General features: G+C 41.5%; 1 protein-coding gene across 2 annotated transcripts in view; it reads right to left on the reverse strand.

The window, feature by feature from the left end:
* Positions 1–8,763: 8,763 nt before the first annotated feature.
* SMIM36 (small integral membrane protein 36) overlaps positions 8,764–22,349 on the reverse strand; it is a 57,056-nt gene continuing 43,470 nt past the window's right edge. For both annotated transcript variants that reach the window (XM_084983020.1, XM_084983019.1), the window contains one exon: positions 8,764–12,735. The gene's annotated coding sequence lies outside the window, so the exon portion shown is untranslated. The remainder of the gene's footprint in view (positions 12,736–22,349) is intronic.

The following is a 22,349-nucleotide window of genomic DNA, read 5'->3' on the forward strand; positions in this document are numbered from 1 at the left end:
AGCCCAGCTCCGCCCCCGCCCTCCCCGCTCGCCTGCGTACTCCCGCGGCCGCCGGCGCGTCACCGCTCCGAGCGGCCAATCAGCGTCCGGAGCGGAGCAGGGGGAAGGCTGCCTTTCACTCCCTTGGGGCCGGATTGGAGGGGCGGGACCTCGCGGCGGAGGGGCGGGGCGCTGGGGAAGGGCGGCGCACTGCTAGAATGGGTCTAGTTGGAGCAAGAAATTAGTTAAGGCAGAGGGCAGAGGAAGAGAAATTGTGAGGGAGGGGGTGGAGCCCGAATCTCAAAGGAAATTGTAAAGAAAATAGCAGCAAACTGGGACCTCTGCTTTCTGGTCCTGACTGTGTGTCATTCATTCATTCTCCATCTTTCATTTCACTGTCGCTCCGTTCATCTTCAGAGTCAACTACTCCTAGGCTGTTGTGCAAGGTTCCAGGGTAGATTTTCAAACCTTTCCTTGTCTGTCATATGATGAGCATCTTCTAACTCAGATTCACTGAGAACGAGGGAATCCTTACATGTAAGAGATACTTACATGTTTTCCTTCCTTCCTCCCTCCCTTCCTTCCTTCCCTCCCTTCCTTCCTTTCTAACGGCTTTCCAAATAAACCAAAAAGTAGATTTGAATCAGGGTTTTGTAGCAAACCCTAAGCTCAGAGGGCTTGTTGAAAGACATTCAAAGGATAATGAATGGCTGATTTCTTGATGCTTTCTCTTATGACCCCTGGAATGTAGATATGCTCCCCTTATGTAGCCTGTCCATACAGTCTCTCACACCCAAACTTCAGACTCTCAGGGGAGCATTAGGCCAGCCTGTTAGGAGTGTTTACCCTGCATGCAGTGGAGCTTTAGAAAGCTGAGAACTCTTTTACCTGTAATTCTATTTTCTTTTGCTTTAACACTTTCCCGGTTGGCAGGACCTAGAAGGTGCTTTCCATGGTTATTTCATTAATTTCCCCAAGAACTCCAAGAGATAGACATTACTTTACTCATTTCACTGATAAGGAGACAGAGATTTAGAAACTTGCCAAAAGCAAGACTAGAATTTGTAGGTATTTTGTCTAATATTAATTTTCTGTTCCTTTCAGTGCACCAGATTGCCTCTCCTTAAGTGTTATATCTCTTTAAAAATTTTTTTTCAGAAAAATGAGCATGAATTGAAAATTTACTAATCTGCTATGTCCAGTCACTAGGTTAAATGAATTGGTGGGGGAGAGAAGGGTCACAAAGGAAATAACTAATAAAAATGGATTAAAAATAAAAATATGATATAACATAGGAAGGGTTAAAAAAAAACCAATGACACAGTAGATGCCATGTCACCCATTCTACCAATGACTTAGGAATGCACAGATAAGAAGTATCAAAGGGTGGTGAGGCTAATTAGGGAATGGGGTGCAGGAGAGAAGTCTGGAGATGAATTTTGAAAGAGATGATGGGGATGACTTGGCACACAGCCTCATATGGGACAATGGCTGGAACAAAGAGGAGTCATGGTCAGTACGGGAAAGATTTATGAGTGGCCACCTGGACTTAGAAACATCGATATGAATGGTGTTTACCCAAGGAAAAAAATTAGTGAGATAAAAATTATGTTAAATTGATAGAATAAAATAACTTGACCTACAGTGGTCTCTTTATAGAAAATATCACAGGAATATAATATGCAGGAATGTGCCCTAAAAGTGGCTTGTTTAAACAATGTAATCACAAATTTAAGTCAGCCTCATTAGTGGTGACTCTTTCCCAGAAGTGAAAGCAATTCTCAAAAGATAAAAATAAAAAATGCAAAACAGCTTGGGATTATTTATGTAAACACCTACTACATTTTTTTTAAGTGAGGTGTCCATTTGAATTTTTTTGAGGAGTAATCCCTAGTATGCAGAAAAGAGGTACTAGATTCAACTTAGAGATTAGTGTTGCGGGGTGGAAGAAAATGGAAAGTTTTTCACAATAGCAGGATGTGACATTTTTGTTAAGCTCAGACAAATACTAGTTCTTCTTTCTGTACAACTGCGGACTAGAATTTGCATAGCCTGGCCTAGAAGAAAGGATTTATGATGGAGAAATTACCAGCTGCAGAGAAATCTCTCAGGAGAATATCTGCCCTTCTTGCAGAGTTCCTGGACTGGATGCTGACCATACTAGGAAGCACCTGGAACCCAGTCCTTTGGCTGCAATCATTCAGTCAGAAAGTAGCATCTCTGTTCCAGACGTGACTCCAGATACCCAGGAAGGTTGCCTGAACTTCTGATTATAAATCTTATTCTGTGCCTGGCTTTCAATCTGTCTCTTTACAAGTATGACAAATATCAAAGGGAAAAGGCTGGGAGGCTTTACATTTTAATAATTGCTTTATCTGAGGATATGGGGAACCAGATGCTTGTGGTCTCAGACAGCCCATTAGGGTGCATTTTGAGTTATTGGAAACTCTATGGCTGTACTCAAGTGACAAACAAAACGAAGAAAAACAAAACAAAACCTTGTTTTCTTTTGTATACTGTCTGGCCACAATATCAACTAGGCAGCCAGAAGAAAAAACCAGAGAATGGCTCATTCAATTCTAATGCCATCTTTTAACTTGAACTGTTTTGTAGAAGAAAAAGATAAAAATTCTTCTGCCTTTTTGGAAAAGATTAGAGAATGCCTTAGGTAATGCACAACCCTGGACCCTGAGGATCCAAGACGTCCAATAATAATAATAAACACCTAGTTCATATCTCAGAATGCTCCAGATATTTGTCACACACTTGTGGTAGGACTTAACACCCCCACCTCTCAACTGGTTGAAGTGGCCTTTAGGGTTCTCAGTACGCAAGACATGGTGAAAGAAGAAAAAGAAGACAAAAAGCAGCCCACCCCAGGTATGGGTGAATGCCCCCTGTCCCCAGCATGGTCCATGCAGGCCTCCAGGGAAGCTGGGACCGAGTCAATGCATTTACTGCAAGAAAGAGGGACACTGGAAGAGAAAATGCTCTGATTGTCCTCAGAGAGGGAAGGCCTGAGTTATATGCCCTTCCTTTCAGTTCCTAGTAGCTGAAGATGAGGACTGACAGGGTCTGGGGGCTCCCCAGGTGGTTCCTCAAAACACCAACCCAACCTCCCCTAAGGAGCCCTGGGTTACCTTAGAAATAGGGGGAGATCCAACTGAATTTTTGTTAGGTAGCAGAACCGTATTCTCAGTATTGGCAGTCTAAAGGAGTCTCCCTCCAAGAGAGAATACAACATCTCCCTCCAAGAGAGAATACAACATCAGAAAAGAGAGATACTAGGATATCTCACCCTGGAAATGGCAAAAATGGGGCTCCTTTGACAACCTAAAACTGATTTTGCTGTACAGTTAATAACAACTGGCTTTCTAGGAGGAATTTGCATTTCTCTCCTGGTGCCTTTAATCTTTTCTTTTCCTTTTTCTTTTTTTTTTTTTTTTTTTTTTTTTGTCCCCAGACCAAGGATCAAACCCAGGCCACAGTGGTGCAAGTGACAAATCCTAATCACTAGGCCACCAGAGAACGCTCTTTCTCAGTGCCTTTGAGATGTAAATGTTCTACTCAGACTCTCAGGAACTTTTATCTAATCCATTCTTAATTCCTGAGACTGAAAGAAAAAAGGTAAAGGTTTTTTAAACTCAAGTAGGAAAACTACACGAGATCTCCTGTGGATCTTTGTGGATCTAAGTACGTCTGTGTTCACTATAGATACAGTGTCTTTACCTTAAGTTATAAGGTTTGTGGAAAAGGAACACTGAGAAAAGAGTTTTGTAAATGGTCAAAATTGGCTTAGATTGGATTGAATTTAATTAAATAAATGAATTTTGTTATTAAGAGTAGTCTGATGTAAGACTGGATTTTTTTTTTTTCTCTCTGCTGGGAAAACAAAATTTTCTTAGACTGTTGAGCTTCTTTTGATAACAGATTATGAGTTTCTCTGCCTTTTGAGAGATCTGATTGTAACTTTCTATATTTGCCTCTGAGATCTTTTATCGTCACTTGGATTAAGTGAGTATTTCACAGTGACCTATGAAGCTGTTTAACCAGGTGTTTTGAAACTTTTTGATATTTACGACAAACTTCCCAAATACCAAATACTAATTAAAGTTCTTTTGACCATCTAACTTTGGGTTGCTTCAGAGTAACCCCGAATTAGTCTCTCAGAGAGAGACTAAATTAACTAGGATTATTTGGTATGTTAAATTGCATGGGAAGCATTGTCAAAGGAGTGGTGAAAAGCCTTCTCAGGTTATACTTTATAGGTAAATATTATTAGTATAGATATTCTAAAAATTATATGAAATTTCTAAAAATCTGGCATGTCCTGATAAAATATTATCAGTCATAATTCTAGTGATTATAAACAAGATTCTTTGTCAATTGTATTGTGATTAGGTATTTAATCATGCCTTTTACTTATTTATTTTTTAAATCTTATTTGAACACTTACAAAGTTGTGTTTATTTCAGGTGTACAGAAGAGTTAACCCTGCCGTTTAAGTCATTTGCCGTTCATAAAAAGCTATTGTTTTACTCTGATGTTTTTGCGAAAGAACTTCTTCTTCAAGAAGATTCACAGAAAGGACTTTTTTTTTCCTTTTTTTTTAAGACTGCACTCGAGGCATATGGAAGTTCCCAGGCTAGGGGTCAAAGCAGAGCTGTACCTGCTGGCCCATGACACAACCATAGCAACATGGGATTTGAGCATCTGCAACATACACCAGAGCTCACAGCAACTCCAGATCCCTGACCCACTGAGCAAGGCTAGAGATTGAACCCACATCCTCATGGATACTAGTTGGATTCCTTTCTGCTGCACTACAATGGGAACTCCTGCACAGAAGGGACTTTTTGACAATTACAGATTTCTGAAAAACATCAGATCATACTGCTGAACTGGGTAATAAAGAATTTTAGTGAAAAACATGATGGTTTCATAAAACTATTAACAGAAAGGATTAGTTTTCTTATGAAATGTTTCAGGACAGCCAATTTAAAGAATCTATGTGGTCCTCTAACAAGATTTATTTTGCAAAAAAAAATTAGTCTTAACTTGGCTATATTTGGTAAAAATGAGAATAAATTTAAAGAGAAAAGATTATGTTTCAATGGATATTAAATTCTGGTTTTGTTAACTGAAATCTGTATTTACTGCCTACAACTCACTTCCCAGGTGGTTCCCTGCTGTTACATTACATTATTGTGAAATTTAATTGGATTATTAAAAGGACCCTTATCAGCACGGCCTCTACATTGGACTGGTCTGTAGAAAGGACTGCTTACCCCAGAGGACACCTATCAGGATGAGGAAAAAATAATAGTCCTGGGAGGCAGCTGACCTGAAAATCTGGACCAGGCCTTTAAGACATCTTATTTGTTTAATTGAACTGTTCACCAAATGTTTATCTCCCTGTCATTATTGAAACTTCTCCAATGTTTAGGATATAAAGAAAATTCTCTAGTGAAATTGTCACAGAGTATTGTAACTACTCATGGCATGTATCATGTCTTGCTTTAAGTCTACTGCTAAAAGCATGTATACAATATTTGTGTGACAATTCTGTTTAATTGATAACATGTATAGCCTACAAAATGTTTCCTCATTAACTCTGAGCTTGTTCACTATATCTGATTTGTTTTCCCCCAATGTGGATAGGTAGGAAAATATAAGAATGAAAAAGTGGTCCAAGAACCAATGGACATGATGGACCCAGGGCAGACAGCAACCACCATGGCATGAAGGGATAAATATTTTGATCTACCCAAAGATTTGCAATCAAAAGGGAAATGATAAAACAAAAATTCCAATTGAGGTATGAGGAAGTAATTTTGACAAATACGTGGTTTAACACAAATCTTATCATCAAATTTAACTTATACCGATCAAAGTGGCCTATTTCGTGACCTATCAAACATGCATTGTACATCTGCTTTGGCCATTGAGGAGAGGAATGCATTTAAAAGTAAAAAATAGAGGATGTTGTCATTTATATAGCAGCCTAATGAATTTTACTTAGCAAGTCTTAAAACAATAGTAATCAGCCTGTCAATCTGCTGGAGCTAAAATGTTTCTACAATACAAAAAGTGATCCCACGAAACCACATAGCCCTTGACAATTTAACATTGTCCGAAGAATGAACTTATGCTATAATACGTACCAAATATGAGACTTTTAATGTGATTCAACTTATGACACATGTGAAAAATCAGATCTTCTTTCTGAATGATCCCCTCTCCAGTTTAGGGAAAATATTAGAAAAATGGTTTGATTTAGGAGGCTCTTGGCTCAAGTCTCTGCTAATGACATTGCATAGTTGCTGTCAAATATCTCTTTTGCTGTGCCCCTCCCTCACCTGCTATTCAAGTGAGGTTAAGACACTACTTTGGTGGACCCCAAATCTTATCTAGTTCTTTAAACAAGAGCATTTCATTTCTATGATTGGGGAGACTACAATGCCCAGTCTCAGCAGGAAACAATTATGAAAGACTGACATTTGGCCTTGTACCCCTCAAGACTGAGGAGTGAAATATCTCAAGGGGGAATCTTGGAAGGAGATAATATAGGGGGTCTTCTGGCTTGGCACTCACAAAGATTTGAATCCATTTTTCAGGTAACAAAGAGAGTAGAGCATATGCAAAATCATGATGTGTTTCAAGACTTGTAGTTCCACATGATATAAGTAAAAGGCATTTGTGGAAAAGTGTAGTAGATGAAGATGGAGTGGTAAGAAGGATTCAGAGTAAACAAAGGACTGATGTGCTAAGCTAGGGAAATTGGAAATTTATACTAAAAGCAGTAGACACTCATTGAAAAAAATTATTTTTTAAAAGTAAATTTTATTGGAGTATAGTTGACTTAGAAAGCTGTGTTAGTTTCAGGTGAACAGCAAAGGAAATCAGTTATACATATTCATATATCCATTTTTTTCAGATTCTTTTCCCATCTCGTTTATTACATAGTATTGAGTAGACTACCCTATACTATAAGTAGATCCTTGTTACCTATCTATTTTACATATGGTAGTTGTATATGTCAGTCCTAACCTTGTAATGTATCCCTTCTGCCCCACACATCCCCTTTAGTAACCATGAATTTGGTTTCAAAATCTTTGAGTCTGTTTCTCTTTTGTAAGTTCTTTTATTTCATTTTTTGTTAGATTCTACATATTAGTGATCTCATATGATATTTGTCTTTCTCTGACTTACTGCACTTAGTATGATAATTTCTAGGTCTATCCGTATTGCTAGAAATAACATTATTTCATTCTTTTTTACTGATGAGTAAATATCGCATCTTCTTTTTTACTTTTTTACTGATGAGGAATATCTCATCTTCTTTATTCAGTCCTCTGTTGATGAACATTTAGGTTGCTTCCATGTCTTGACCATTATAAATTGTGCTATAATGAGCATTGGAGTGCATGTATCTTTGATAAACTTTAAACACCCAAGCAAAGTGATCAGTTGTACATCAGAAAATTTGTATGAAGAATTGGAGGAATGTGGGCAAGATCACTGGTTGTCTATATCAGCTCTATCATAGCGCTTTCAATAATGATAGAAATGTTCTATATCTGTGCTGCCCAATATCATGCCATGCAGCCACTCCCACTACTGAGCATGTGAAATGTGGCTAGTGGCTACCATATTGGACAGCATTATTATATATTTTTTTTCTTTATTTGTACTAATAGAAACCCCATTTTTTAATTGGGTACATGCCTGCCCAAAATAGAGACTGCATCTTCTAGCTTGTCCTACAGCTAAGTGTGGACCATATGAGTAAGTTCTGAGCAATGAGATGTGAACTGAAGTGCAAGTTCTGTGCTGGGTTATGCCTTGAAAGGTAAAGTTATACCCCTTGTCCATGTCCTTTTCTCTGCAGACTGAACTGCAATATTGGGAGTATGTGGCATAGTAGAGTAGCAATATACAAGGAGCTGGCCCCCATGACTTTGGTCCAGAAATGCCATGCCAATCAGACTTTTGCACACCAGAGCAGGAATGTTCTATCTCATTTATACAACTCTTATTCTGGGCTTCTGTCACATGCATATCTCTTTTACATATGGTAGTATGTAACAGATACTGTGAGTGCAGCTGCAGCTAGAGTGACGAGGTGAAACGTGATCAGAGTAATCCAGTCAAGAAGAAATTAAGGTCAGAACTAAATTAATGCCATCAGAGTGGAGAGAAAGAAGCTCATCTGAGAAGGATGAAAAGATTCTTTCTATAAAGCCTGAATCTATGAGAATACAATGCCACACATGACTGCTTATGTGAACATTAAGTTAAACTCATAGTTCAGTACTATTTAAAAATAGAAATCTAAAGAGTAAAGAGAAATAAAAATAGGACATATACTTTCCCCCAGACCCAGCTCAGATCAGCTGCAATGTAGATATAATTAAATCAATGTAGTACCCTGACATATTCAGAAACTAAGAATTCTTTTTATTTGGACTAAAGTGGGGCAAGATGAGAGCTAATGAATAGTACAAATTCTAGAATAACTTAAATATATGTATTTTGTGCCTATAGATCACCAACTACATCAGAAACAAAAAAAAAAAACAAAAAAAACCACACTGACTGCAAGTCTTGAGAGGTTTTTTCTTTCTTTCTTTCTTTTTTTTCTTTTTTTTTCTTTTTTTTCTTTTTTGGCATTTTAGAGCCACACCCATGGCATATGGAAGTTCCCAGGCTAGGGGTTGAATCAGAGCTGTAGCTGCAGGCCTACACCACAGCCTCAGCAATCCTTGATCCTTTAACCCACTGAAGGAGCCCAGGGACAAAACCCGAGTCCTCATGGATACTAGTCAGGTTCATCACTGCTGAACCACAATGGCAACTCCTTAAAAGAGATTTTTTAATGAAAAAATAAGATTCATTTTAAACTGTCCATTGCTTGCCAACATTTTTCTTAGACTTCATGTTTTAAGCAAGTTAAAGCAGGTTTCTTATTCCTCCTCCCACCCCCAGCTAAAACTTTGCCTCAAAAGTCCTTTCTTCACATATAAGTTGTAAAAAAATCTGGTTGGATGAAGTTTCATCACGAAAGATCTTATAGTATTTTGAAAAAATAAATGAATTGTCACCCAGGCTAGGCCCCATGACCCAAAACTGTTTTTAGCCATGCAGTCTAGGGGTTCCCGTTATGGTGCAGCAGAAACGAATCTGACCAGGAACCATGAGGTTGCGGGTTCGATCCCTGGTCTTGCTCAGTGGGTAAAGGATCTGGTGTTACCGTGAGCTGTGCTGTAGGTTGCAGACGTGGCTCGGATCTGGCATTGCGGTGGCTGTGGTGTAGGCTGGCAGCTACAGCTCCAATTGGACCCCTAGCCTGGGAACTTCCATATGCCTCGGGTGTGGCCCTATAAAGGACAAAAGTACTAAAACAAAACAAAACAAAAACTCATGCAGGCTAATATTGTGTTTTATCCACAGGATGCCACAAAGGTGTGCAACAAAACCAGACGTAACTGGTTAGATCCAGATAGTGGGCAAGGTAGGCTAAAGGTCACGGCTTTCATTGTTTGGTTTATTTCTGTGTTTGTTTCAAGAGTACCTGATGTTTGGCAGAGACTCTTTGCAGCTGTACTTTGAGAGATATTATTTGCTTCGAGGGATATACAAGTGGTCAACCACCTCAAACCAGCTCTGACTCGATCACAGTAATGTGCCTGTGCAGGTGAAATCTGGAGGTGTCTGAAAATTACCTTTGCTTCATTACCATGCTAAGATCTCTGCCCAAAGTGGGGATTTGTACTCTGCTAGGCACAATCTTTGCCATACGCAAGGGAGCCTGAGGAACAGTGCATGGGCCATCTGTTCCTGGAAATCCCTGTCCTTCTCCCCAGGTTCTGACGATGCACCTGCCCCTTACTTCTTAAAAGTTCCCCATTTTCCTCCCTTCATGGCGAAGGTGGCTTTAGAGCATGAACTCCCCTTCTCCATTCTCTGGCCTGTCTTGCGTGCATCAGACTCAGTATTGTTATTGACAGCACAAATCAGAGCAGAAAAGAACTCCCTGACCAAACCAGGGGGCTTCAGTCCCGCCAGGGCCCCAAGAGGGGAGGCCTCATATCTAATTTGGTTACATTATAGTAATTTCTTAAGTGCAAGTTCCTGTGCCAGGCACTTTTGAAGGTGAGAAGTGCAAAGATCTCTGGGTACAGGAGGTCTCCTTCTAAACTTCTGCACTTAGAGACCAATGCTCCGTAGCTTCCAGCAGCCTTAGGCCAGGTTCCTGGGATGGCCCAGCCCCCTGTAGAGTTCCTACTGGAAAAGCTGAGGGTGGTCAAAATAATTTACTGCCCCTTCTAGCCAATGCTAGAGGGTAGGCCCCTGACCCCCCTTTCTTAGAGCCTTTACTAAAAAAACCCTTACAATTGTATATTCTTCCTTTGTCCTTTTGAAATGTATATGTGTCTCCTACAACTCAGGAATGTCTTTCTCAGGGACCTAAAAACTGTTCTTTTGAAATGGAATCATTTGGAAGGATAGGGCCTTGGTCTTCCAGTCTCTGTGGGAGTTTAGATTCCTTGCTTCAGTAATGAATTGCCAGCTAGCTGACAGAGTTGGCTAGTCAGTTTACACTAACCAGCCTCTGGTAATGTTCTCCATCTTCCTCTTGAACCCCCAGTTGCTGTCCCCACCCCCACCCCCTGCCTGAAAACCCCACTCCTTTGTTCTCCCTTTAAACGCCCAGTCACCTCTGTGCAGATCAGGGTGGAGTTCAGCTCGTTCCCTTACTGTCAGTTACAGAATAAAATGTTTTCCCCACTTTAAAGTCTGGCTGTCTCTCTTTGATGAAGGTACGAACCAGGTCCACTCATATATTAATTCTTTGCCAAGCAAAGGAGGCCACAGAAGGCTAATGCGCCAAAAACCGTGCCCTTCTTTGGGAGAAAATAAGATGAGGTCTTACAGTTTGGGAGTGGAAAATAGGGCTACAGATTAGGATTAGGGTAGATGTAGGCTTGCCTTCTTTAAGGCAGGTGTCAGATGGCCTGGGATGGGTTCTGGTGGTCCTTGAGGCTATAGCACTGTGACCTTCCTTCTGGAATGAAGAAGACTTCATCGAATAATTAATACCTTCCATTTGTTGGGGGTTTTAGCTCTGCAGAAGAGCTCAAAGATATTGTTATATGTATCCCTTGAGGGGGAATCGGGACCTGCCCCAAGTCTGCTCTCCCTCGTTTCTCTGTCCCTTTGCTTCCCCGATTAGCAGCTACTTAAATAAACCTGCCTTTTGGAACCTAGGGAAGGTTATGGAGGCTGAATGAGGCCTATTTCCTACAAACAAAAAAAAGAGGACATGGCAGCGACCTGAGCCACAGCAGTGACAGTGCCGGATCCTTAACCCACTACACCACAAGGGAACTCTGTGAGTTTTACAGTTTTGATGAGGCATTAAACGTTTCTAAAGTTGGGAAAACCGCACAAAATAATATTTATGAAGAAGGCATGCTTCATTTACAAAAAAAACCCATCAATGAAATTAAATCTAATTTAAAACCCTTCTGTGTTTTGTATTATAATATACAATTGATCTTAATTATATCAGAGAATCACACCATTGGCTGGACTCTCAAGCTAATATCTATTTAGCCCACCTCATTTTCGTCAAGTTAGTTTCTCCCCAGTCCATTAGGGGTCCACTGGACAGCAATCAAAATACTTGTTGGGGGTGGGAAGGAGGCCATCTAGGCCCAAGTTGGCAGATTAGGTAAAGTTTGGTGAAGCAGAGAAATGGCAAGACTGAGTGCCAAGACTATGAAGAAACATAGCCCAAGAGGGTGTTTATATTCATGAGTAAATGGAGTAGAGGAAAAATAGATATCTTACTGATGATAAAGCGACTAGTGCTCCCAGAATTGACTCACTAGTGAGAAACACAAGAATCTGAGTATTTTCTAGCAATACCTGTGACTTTGTAAACAGAGACACGAGTAAGGAAAATGTGATGGTGATAACATTACCTTTTTCTTTACTGACCCAGCACCACTGATAAAAGCCATAGTTTACATATAAGTCCTAAGGAATGCTAAGCTTTAAAAAAATGCTCCATATTTGCACAGCCTTCACCTGCTCAGCCTTGGTTAAGCCACTGCCACAGTTCTCAGCTGGAGACAGAAGGCAGGACAATGGTTTTGTTATTGGTCATCCCTTCCCCCACACCCATTGTATAAATGAAGCTGTTGAGGTTCAGACATATCAAGGACCCGTCTCAAGTCATGAGTTTAATAGGATGACAGAGCTAGAACTCCAGTGAGGTCCTCTGACTCAGAATAAGGAATTCTTTACTGAACAGGAGGGTTTTCAGGGTTGGACTAGGGCTGAGTTGGGGACCATGCAATGAAAGTGACTTCTGAGTCCGCAGGCTGAAACTTCAATATGGAAACAGGCTTTAAACAAGTACAGATGGATTCTTTTCATTGCAAAGAAGACCCACTTGATTTAGATCACAGAAAGGTCAGTTTATCATAAGCAGTCAGGTTACAAAATCCTATGGCAGGAAACACAATATTGCCAAGTCCCTGGGAATTTTACAGCTGACAGGAAATGAGGTCTTTCTGCTGCTGTGTAATCTTACATTTACGTTATTCTCTTTGGCGCTCCTTCTGCTGTTGTTTTTCTTTCCTCTGTAGACTGGCTTCTTCCACTTACTCACTTGGCTTGTCTGTGATCTTCCAAGGGGGTCCCATCTCTCAGTCTTCAGGACATTTCATCCTGCCCTGCCCTGTCCTGGGGAAACAAAGATTTCAGCACAGAGGTTAAAGGCACAGACTCTAGAGACAGATTGCTTGAACTTGACTCCTTATTTGTTATGTAACTTCTCTATGTCCCAGTTTCCTCATCTCTAAAATGAAGCGAGTAACAGCCTCAATCTCATAGAATATTGTGAGAAGGAGACAATGTCCTTAAATACTTAGTAGAGTCGTGGCACATAGTACATGCTCAATTAATACAGCTGTGGTGTTATTATTACAGTAGCTTCAGTGTTTATAGTTCCTGGTTGAATATTCCAAGTTCCAGTTTGACATTCTCCATTGACTGAGCTGCTCATGTCTCATGGGGCCATAGGTAACCAGGCTTTCTGTGAATTGGCTGCCCTGATCCAATCAACTTAGGCTGAAGGTCGGACTACGGTAGAACAATCCAGGTGACTTAGCCCCCATTTGATTAGGGGCTGTGGAGGATGAGGGACAGTTATTTTAGAAAGAGGTATGAAAGTAGCCAGCACCTAAAAGATGCCTAAATATTGCATATGTGCAAGAATTTGTTCTCAGGAGTTCCTGTTATGGCTCAGCAGGTTAAGAGCCCAACTGGTATCCATTAAGGATGCGGGTTTGATCCCTGGCCTCGCTCAGTGTGTTAAGGATCCATCCATTGTTGCTGTGGCTGTGGTGTAGGCCTACAGCTGCAGTTCCAATTTGACCCCTAGCCCAGGAACTTCCATATGGCACAGGCACAACTGTAAACATTAAAAAAAAAAAAAAAGAAAAAGACAAAGAAAAAGAATTTGTTCTCAGCCATTGAATATCTAATTTTCACGAGTGGTTGCAGCACCTGGGTTATAGCCATCTTCTTTTTCTTTCCCTACTTGGACCACTTAGGAGATTCTTCCCAATCTCCACTCCACTTACATTTTCCTACACCCTAGAAATCCACAAACCCAGCCATTTGTCAAATGTGACTAAAGTGGCATGGCCTGCACTGTGCATATTGTGAAGGTGGCAATGGTGAGGTCTGGTCCAAGGATGGGATGTAAAGATGAATAAAGATCAATTTCTGTCTTTCAGGGTACTCAAAATCTGGTGAGCCTCACAAAATAACTCTAAACCAAGGGAGTGGATAATAAATATGGTATTATTTATTATATTGATACCACAGAGGGGGATAAATACAGTCTGTGTGCTGGGGTTTTAAAGAAAGCCTTCTGGAGAAAAACATTTAGCTAGATAGTGAAAGATGGGAAGATACTAACTGGTGAATGTGAGTAAAAACCATATTACACGTAGTTGAGCAAATATAATGAACAAGATTTTAGAGGTAAGAAGGTGTAATCAGGAGATTGGGATTAACGTGTACATGCTACTATATATAAAATAGATAATGAATAAGGGCATACAATATAGCACAGGGAATTCACTCAGTATTCTGTAATAACCTATATGGGAAAAGAATCTGAAAAAAATGGATATATGTATATGTATAACTGAATCATTTTGCTGTACACCTGAAACTAACACAATATTGTAAATCGACTCTACTCCTGTATAAAATAAAAATTAACTTAAACAGAAAAATCTCATACCTTAAAAAAAGGAAAGTATAGAGCCCATTTGGCCCATAGTTAATGGTCTGGTTTGGTTTACTTAATGGGGAAGAATGTGTTATGTGTGTAGAAACATTGCCATGAGATCAGAATGGCCTTTGATGCCAACCTACAGAGTAGGTACTTGATTTTATAAACAAATAGAACCTATAAAAGAAAAGTAAAAAAAATACCCATGGTCTAATTCTGTTTTTGTTTTACGTTCTTTTTTGTTGGCTGCATGTGTTATAAACGTGCATCCATTTGAATGAATCTTTCTCTCAACTCCTAGAAGACAGGACTTGCAATTGACTAATGGAGCCTGAGTACTTAGCTTTGTACCTGTCAGATGCTAATTTAAGCATGCGATACGTATTATGCCCTCATAGTAACTCTCAGAGGTAGGCACCATTATCCTGGTTTTACTGATGATGAAGCTGGCATTGAGCAGAAAGCAATTTATCTAAGGTAACTAAAGCAGTAAAGCTTATACCTGAACACAGATGCACTGCTGTGTCACATGCACCTTGCTAGCTATGACATCCTTCTGCAGTAACACCTCATCTAGACCAAACAAGAATTCTGGGCCTTAAGGAAAATAATTTATTGCAAGCTGTGCACAATGTGATGCTTGTGATAATTATAAAGATATAAGATGGGAGTTCCTGGTGTGGCACATTGGGATGGGCAGCATCTCTGCAGCACCAGGATGCAGCTTTGATCCCGGCCTGGCACAATGGGTTAAGGGGTCCAGCATTGCCGAAGCTGTAGCATAGATGTCTACTGGGGTTCAGATCTGATCCCTGGCCTGGGAACTCCATATGCTTCAGGGTGGGAAAAAAGAAAAAAAAGTAGATGGAGGAGGCCTAGTCACCTATGGCCTAATTATCTATGCATGCCCTTTCTCTGCATCTGAGAAATAAAAAATGCAACCTCGATCCAGACTTGGGCTGTGGGAGACTTGGGCTGCCTCGATCAAAGACCAGAGGGCAATTCTTTAAGGGACTTCAAGCCCTGAATAATTTATGTAGTGAATCATTCTCCGTCTTACAGGAAGTTTTTACTTTCAAACCAAAAGAACGAACAGATGCACAGGTGTTTTCGTAGAATCACCAAACATCAGAGTTAGAAAGACTTTTAACTGCTACCGGCTTGCCATCATCCGTGCTCCGAATTGAAGTTCATTTCTTGGATCCCCCTCTGCCACAGTACTTTCTGTCTAAGCAGTTTGATGCCCGTTTTTCCACTACTCCACACCTGATGGATGGTGCTACATGTGAGATACACATCACCTCTGCTGATGAGAAAGGAAAGTTAGTGGGTTGTGTGCAATTCCTGGCATTAACTTTGGGCCACACCTTTTTCTTCCACCCAGAGCAAATCAATAATGTAAATAGTTAAGACAGATGCTGTTACAGAGATAGGCTGGATTGTGTTCTAAAGAATATTTTTAAAGTCATTCATTTGTGAAGGTTGGCAGGTTAACTCCTAAAAGCCAAAATTACTAGTAATATCCAGCTTGGCTATTCTTGATACATAGGTTTTATTCATGCAAAGTTCTGATTGAAATCATCCAGTAATGGAGAGGTTGCCATTTCCTATGAGAGTCTATGACAACTTTGGACAGTTTTACTGTCAGCAAATTCTTCCTTTTATTCAGTTGAAAAATGTCTCTAACTGCCATGGGCCCTTTACAGCAACAGAGAATCCCTTTGTCCTCTGCTCTGCATCTTCTCCTAATGTTCTGAGAACCTGTTCTGAATTTTCATAGTTCTCTTCATGTCCTTCTCCACTTGCTTTTCCCACTCAGCAGATGACCTTCCCTGGTACATGCTAAATGCTCAGGAAGTGTCTGCTGGGTGGGTCTCTTCCTTGACCACACAGTTGACATGAATGCCCCAACTTCTGGATTCTATCCTAACAATAATTTTTTTTTTCCTTTTTTGTGGCCATACCCATGGCATATGGAAGTTCCTGGGCTAGGGGTCAAATCAGAGCTGCAACTGCCATCCTATGCCACAGTCATAGCAATGTGGGATCGTCAATCCACTAAGCAAGGCCTAGGATTGAACCAGTATCCTCACAGACACTATGCTAGGTTCTTAACCTGCTGAGCCATGATGGGACCTCCCTAACAAGGATTTTTAATTTTTATTAAAAATTTTTTTAATAACACAGAGTCCCTGCTTTTTTAAAAGCTGTTTTATTTTTATTTTTTATGACTACACCCATGGCGCATGGAAATTCCTGGGCCAGGGACTGAATCCGAGCCGCAGCTGCAGTAATGCTGGATCCTTCAACTCACTGCACAAGGCTGGAGATTGAACCCCAAACCTTCACAGAGACCCAAGTCGACGCACTTGGATTTAACCCACTGCGCCACAGTGAAACTCCATATCAAAACTACCTGGGGAGCTTTAAATAAAGCTGAAACTCAGGCCACATCCCAGATCAATGAGTCCAGAACTTCTGCAAGTGAAGGTAGGAACCAGGTTTTGGTGTCATTCCTCTTGGGAAGTGGTATTTTTAAAGCACTCCAGGTGATTCCAGGGTGCATCCAAGGTTGAGAGCTTCCTTGCTGCTCAAAACATGGTCCTAGACCACTCTATCACCTTCATATGGGATCTGGTTAAAAATGTAGCACCTTGCTCCTCATAGATTGATCAAGAATGTGCACTTTAACAAGATATTTGATGATTCCTATGCACATTAAAATTTGAGAAGCAGTGGTTTGGATCAGGCTCCAGAGCAGGAGCCAGTAACCTAAAATCGTTAGGTCAAATCCAGCTCACTGCCTGCTTTTGTAAATAAGGTTTTATGAAACAAGTGTCCCCATCATTCCTTTCCACGCTCTCCATGGCTGCTTTTGTGCAACCGTGCAGAGCTGAATGGTTTTAATAGAGACTTTGTAGCAGACAAAGCCTAAACTAGTCACTCTCTGGCCCTTTACAGACTTGCCAACTACTTTACAGTTTGCCAACTACTGCTTTAGAGGACAGAGCGATTAACTCCAACCAGGAAAGCGTCTCTGGGCTTCTCTCAGGGCATGGGTGGAGGGCAGGACAAGATGTATCTGCCCTTACGCTGGTGATGCCCCTTATGAGGACAGTTCTTCCTGCTCACAGGCGTTTTCTAGGCTTTGACCAGGGTTGGCCTGCCAAACCGAGCCTGTTGTTTCTAATAGAATTACTTCTGGATCTATTCTCCAGAGAAACAGATGGGCTGGCACAAGTCAGCCCTCGGAATCATACTCAGACACAAGCAGACATTTTATGTCATTTAAATGATGTTGCAGAATCATTTGACTAATGTGATATTGCAAAGTCTCTACCAGAAAAACAGGACTGCATGAGTCAGGAAAATGAGCTCTTGTGCCTGGCAATCAGGATGATCTATTCCACTCTCCCCCCCACCATCTCCCCCCCACAAAGATAAGAAGGTTTCTTTTTTCTTCCCCCTCTCTCTGTAGCAGCTTGCCTATATCTTTTTTTTTTTTTTTTTTTTTTTTTTTTACAAATCTGTTATATTACACATTAACTAAACACTGGCTTCCAGTTAGAAAGTCAGAATTTACTTGGTTTACCCAGGAAAGGGGCCCTTGGAGCCGACCTGCTCTACGTAACACGCTTTTGCAAGATAGCTGGCATAGCCCAGGTTCCCATCTTTCCTCTGTAACCAAGAACAGAGAGGAGCTAACCGAGCTTATGGCGATATAGATCTGTAACCTTGCTCTGGTGGACACAATAGAGCATTGCTTCTCAAACTCAAACATACAGATTAAGTTGTTAAATTAAAAAAAAATATGCAGATTCTAACTCGGTAATTCTGGGACTGGGCTGGGCTTGGCCTGGGAATCAGCATTTTCCAGCAAGCTCCATGTTGATGATCTTAGGACCACGCCTTGAATAATAAGACTCTAGGGTGGGGGTTGCCAAAGCATGGCCTGGGTCACATGTGGCCTGCTATCTGTTTCGGTAAATAAAGTTTTATTGGAATCCAGCCATCTCCTTCATCTCACATCTTGTCTGTGGCAGCTTTCACTCCACAATAGTGGAATTGAACAATTATGACAGAGGCTTTCTAGCCTGCCATGCCTAAGAGAGAAAATTTTTGCACCACTGCTTCTCCAACAGTGGTCTAAAGATGGCTCACATCAGTATCATTTGGAGGGTTTGTTACAAATGCTGATTCCCAGTGTCATCGCAAACCACCTCCCAAGAGTCTGGGGCAGGTCTGACAAGTCCCATGGCTCTCAAGCTGCTCAGGTGAGGCCCATGGGCCACACTTTGATGAGTAAGACCATAGCCTATGAGGGAACTTGCCAAAGACATTGATGGGGAAGACATTTGCCTGGCATTGGTTGCATTTAAAAAAAAATTTTTTTTTTTCTTTTTAGGGCCACACTTGGGCCTATTGAATTTCCGGGGCTAGGAGTGGAACTGGAGCTGCAGCTGCCAGTCTACACCACAGCCACAGCAACACAGGATCCAAGTGGCACCTGTGACCTATGCTGCAAACCTAACCCACTGAGTGAGGCCAAGGATTGAACCCACATCCTCAAGGACACCAGGCTGGGTTCTTAACCTGCTGCACAGCAGTGGGAACTCCTGGGATGCATTTCTTTAAGGAACTTGTACTTCATTAGAGGCGTAAATCTGGGTCTTGATGAGATGCTTTGAGCCCTGCTGCCTCTTTCCTGCCATCAAGGTCCTGATGGGAGGTGGGTTATTAGAATCACAGCAGTGCTGGCCAGGCCCTCAGGAAGGCTGACTCTGAAGTGGAAGTCTGTGTGCTGGAGGTTTATCAGGGAGTGCTCTTGGATTAACATCTGTAGAAGAGCGGGAAGGGGGAAGGGAAGAAAGGGTAGTAGAACTGGGGGAGGAGGAGAAAATAGGCTGCAATATGGTCTCAGGGGTGGCCTTAGCCGACCTCATGGGAAGCTCTGAAATTGAGACAGCCTTTCAGACTGGTCTTCTAATGGGTGAGAAGATCAGACTTTTGTAACCCTTTTTCCTCCACAGCTGCCCTAAGGATGGGGCATGTCATTGGCATGCTCTCTTCAGCCAAGACAATTCCTGAAGAGGGCTGAGAGTGGAGGGCTGTCTTCCAGGGAAGCATTCTCAGCCGCTGGGGAAACAATTCCTTCCTTTATCCTGGAAAGTGCCTTGCAACCTCCACTCCACAAGGTGTTATTTTTATGAATGGCAGTTACCATTCATTAGACTCCCAACAGGTGTCAAGCAATTCCTTCACCCATTTCATTCTCACAGTACCCTTATGAGGTTGGAATTATTAGCTTACTTTTAAAGATGGCAAGAGAGAAACTTCAGAGAGGTTAAATAAATTTCTCAGGGCCCCACAGCAAGTAAATGATCAGATGGTGATTCCAAACTAGATTAGCTAACTCCAAAGGTCACAGTTTCCCAATAAACCTGCATTTCCCAGTTTGTATTCTTTAAAACAGATGTTTATAAGTATTACTAAAAGAGAAAAAGATGACTAGATACTCAAAGGGCTTCTGGAAAGCTTGCATTAAACATACACAGGCTTGTTTCTCAGAACCTTTATATGTCAAGGTAAAGTGTGAATCTCCAAATGCATTATCCCCCAACCTTATTTAAAAATGAATTTTTTGGTAGTAGAAGGTAAATGGGCCACCTTTGGGGGTATGATGCATTACCCTAACTGGTCTCCTTTCAAAGTCTCCTTCTATGGGGAGTTGGAAAGATTTGCCTTGAGAGCAGGCAGCCTGTGGTAGCTCCCCCACCTTTCTCCACCACCCCTTTTCCAAGAAGAGAGCTTTCACAGGGCTCTCTTACAGAAGGAATGGAATGTAAAGTTTACACTTTGTTGCCTTTGGTCTTGATTTAGAAATCCTGGTGCCGGATGTCCTGGGCAAAGGGAGGGAGTTCAGCCTCTGAGCAAGGATGGCAGAATCAAAGTAGGGCAAGGGCTTTTCATGGTCCCACCCGATCCTGTCAACGAACCAGGTCTAGTTCCCACTCCCACGGCTGCTGGGTGGGGGTGTGAAGGGACTCTCCTGGCTCCACGGGCTCTGGGTTTAGGGCTACATCTTGTGACAATATTGCCCTACATATCTTTAAAACTAACAATGGCAACAAACAATGGAGTCAACCTTAGATTCCTTCCAATAGAAGTTCGAATGACTCCATTTACAGTATATCTATACACACACACACACACAACATATATATGCACCATATATATGCATTATATAGATGCATGCATATATATCGTACACACACACACAAATACACACACACACATATATATAGTGTTTGTGTGAAATAAAGGTGAAAAGTCAATCACAGTGCAAAATTACTTTTGCTAAAAACTTCAGTAAGAAAAGGCTGAAGAGGTGCTCCAAGTGGGAGCTGGAGCTGGAGTGGGGCTGGTGGCAGCAGGATGGATGGAAGGTGAGCAGGTGGGTGGGAGTTTGGGTATAATCATCAGTATCACAGTTTGCTTGCAGAGTTCCACCTGAAATAGGGGGGTAACTGCAGACCTGTGTTCAACTTGTAGAACTCAAATCCATTTGACAATTCTGTTAGGGGATTAGAATCTGTATCACCTTTAACCACTTGGAGAAGTTGGCCTTGGTGGTGCTCACTGAACTTAAGATGGAAAGGCTCTTTGGCCAGACAATTTTGGAGACTAAGTGAATTTTAGCAGAATTCTTGTGTTCTTCACTTACCCACCTGATGGTGCCTGACCTTTGGCTGGTTTAAGGTGAATGTAGTGCATTTCCTATTGTTGGTGGGACACGAAGTTGAGGAGGTGAGCGAGTTTGGGACTGAGCATAGCATTTCAGACAGTTTGTGTCCTAATGGGCAGGAGTGCAATTTAAAGTCCCCCCACCATGCCCTGTGCTCCACTGTTTGAAATTTGAATCTCTTGCCTCAGATCACAAGGGGTCCCTACACTTAGTTACCAGATCAACAGACTTGCGGGGATGAAAAAGGGTCCAGAGAGCAGCTGCAGAGGACACTTTTAAAATAGAACCTTGAGTTCCCACATTGGTACAGCGGGAATGAATCCCACTAGTATCCATGAAGATGCAGATACCATCCCTGGCCTTGCTCAGTGGGTCGGGGATCTGGCATTACCATGAGCTGTGGTATAGGTTGTGGGCGCAGCTCAGATTCTGCGTTACTGGGGCTGTGGCATAGGCCGTCTACAGTTCCAATTTGACCCCTAGCCTGGGAACTTCTATATGCTGTGGATGTGCCCCTGAAAAGCCAAAAAAAAAAAAAAAAAAAAAAAAAAAAAAAAAAAAAAAAAAAAAAAAAAAACCCAAAACGCATAAAACTTTATAAGGCGGAGTTCCTGCTGTGGCACAGTGGGTTAAAAATTCAACTGCAGAGGCTTGGGTCACTCTGGAAGTGTGGGTTCCACCCCTAGCTGGGCACAATGGGTTAAAGGATCTGGAGTTGCTACAACTGTGGCATAGGCTGAATCTGTGGCTCAGATTTAATCCCTGGCCCAGGAATTTCCACATGCTGCATTAAAAAACAAACAGCAATAACAAAAAACCTTTAGGAGGGAAGTAATTTGCTCAGCCCCGAGAAACTGTTTAAAAAAATTCTGTAGCTGAACAAAATTGAGCATCTTGATGGTGAAACTGACTATTGTAAGCTTTGATTGCAGGAAGGCTAAGTTGGAAAGAATCTTACACATTTTTGGGCCAAACTCTTCATTCACAAGAGATGGGCCCAGCCAGGTAAAATTACGTCCCTCATGCCCAAGCCCCACCGCTGTTGGTTGCAGAGCTGGGATGAATGGCCAAGGGCTCTGAGCCCACCTGACTGCCTCCTCTCTCTATTAAAACAGAACGAGTTGACCCCTAAATGAAAAGCTGAAACCATTCTGGCAGAATCGAGGTCATTTTATTATATAACTTCCTAAGAGATGGAGCTTTGGGATGTCAGTAGCTGCATAAATGAATATTTAAGGGGTAAAAATGGAAGATGTGAGTTTCCTGGGTCAGGAGGGCACTAAACCGGAATTCAGGTGGCTTTCA

The sequence above is a fragment of the Sus scrofa genome, chromosome 12 (assembly GCF_054392235.1).
Source record: "Sus scrofa isolate SSC_HxYL_T2T_F1_AM1 chromosome 12, Sscrofa_HxYL_maternal_Yorkshire_Landrace_v2.0, whole genome shotgun sequence".
NCBI classification, from domain to species: domain Eukaryota; kingdom Metazoa; phylum Chordata; class Mammalia; order Artiodactyla; family Suidae; genus Sus; species Sus scrofa.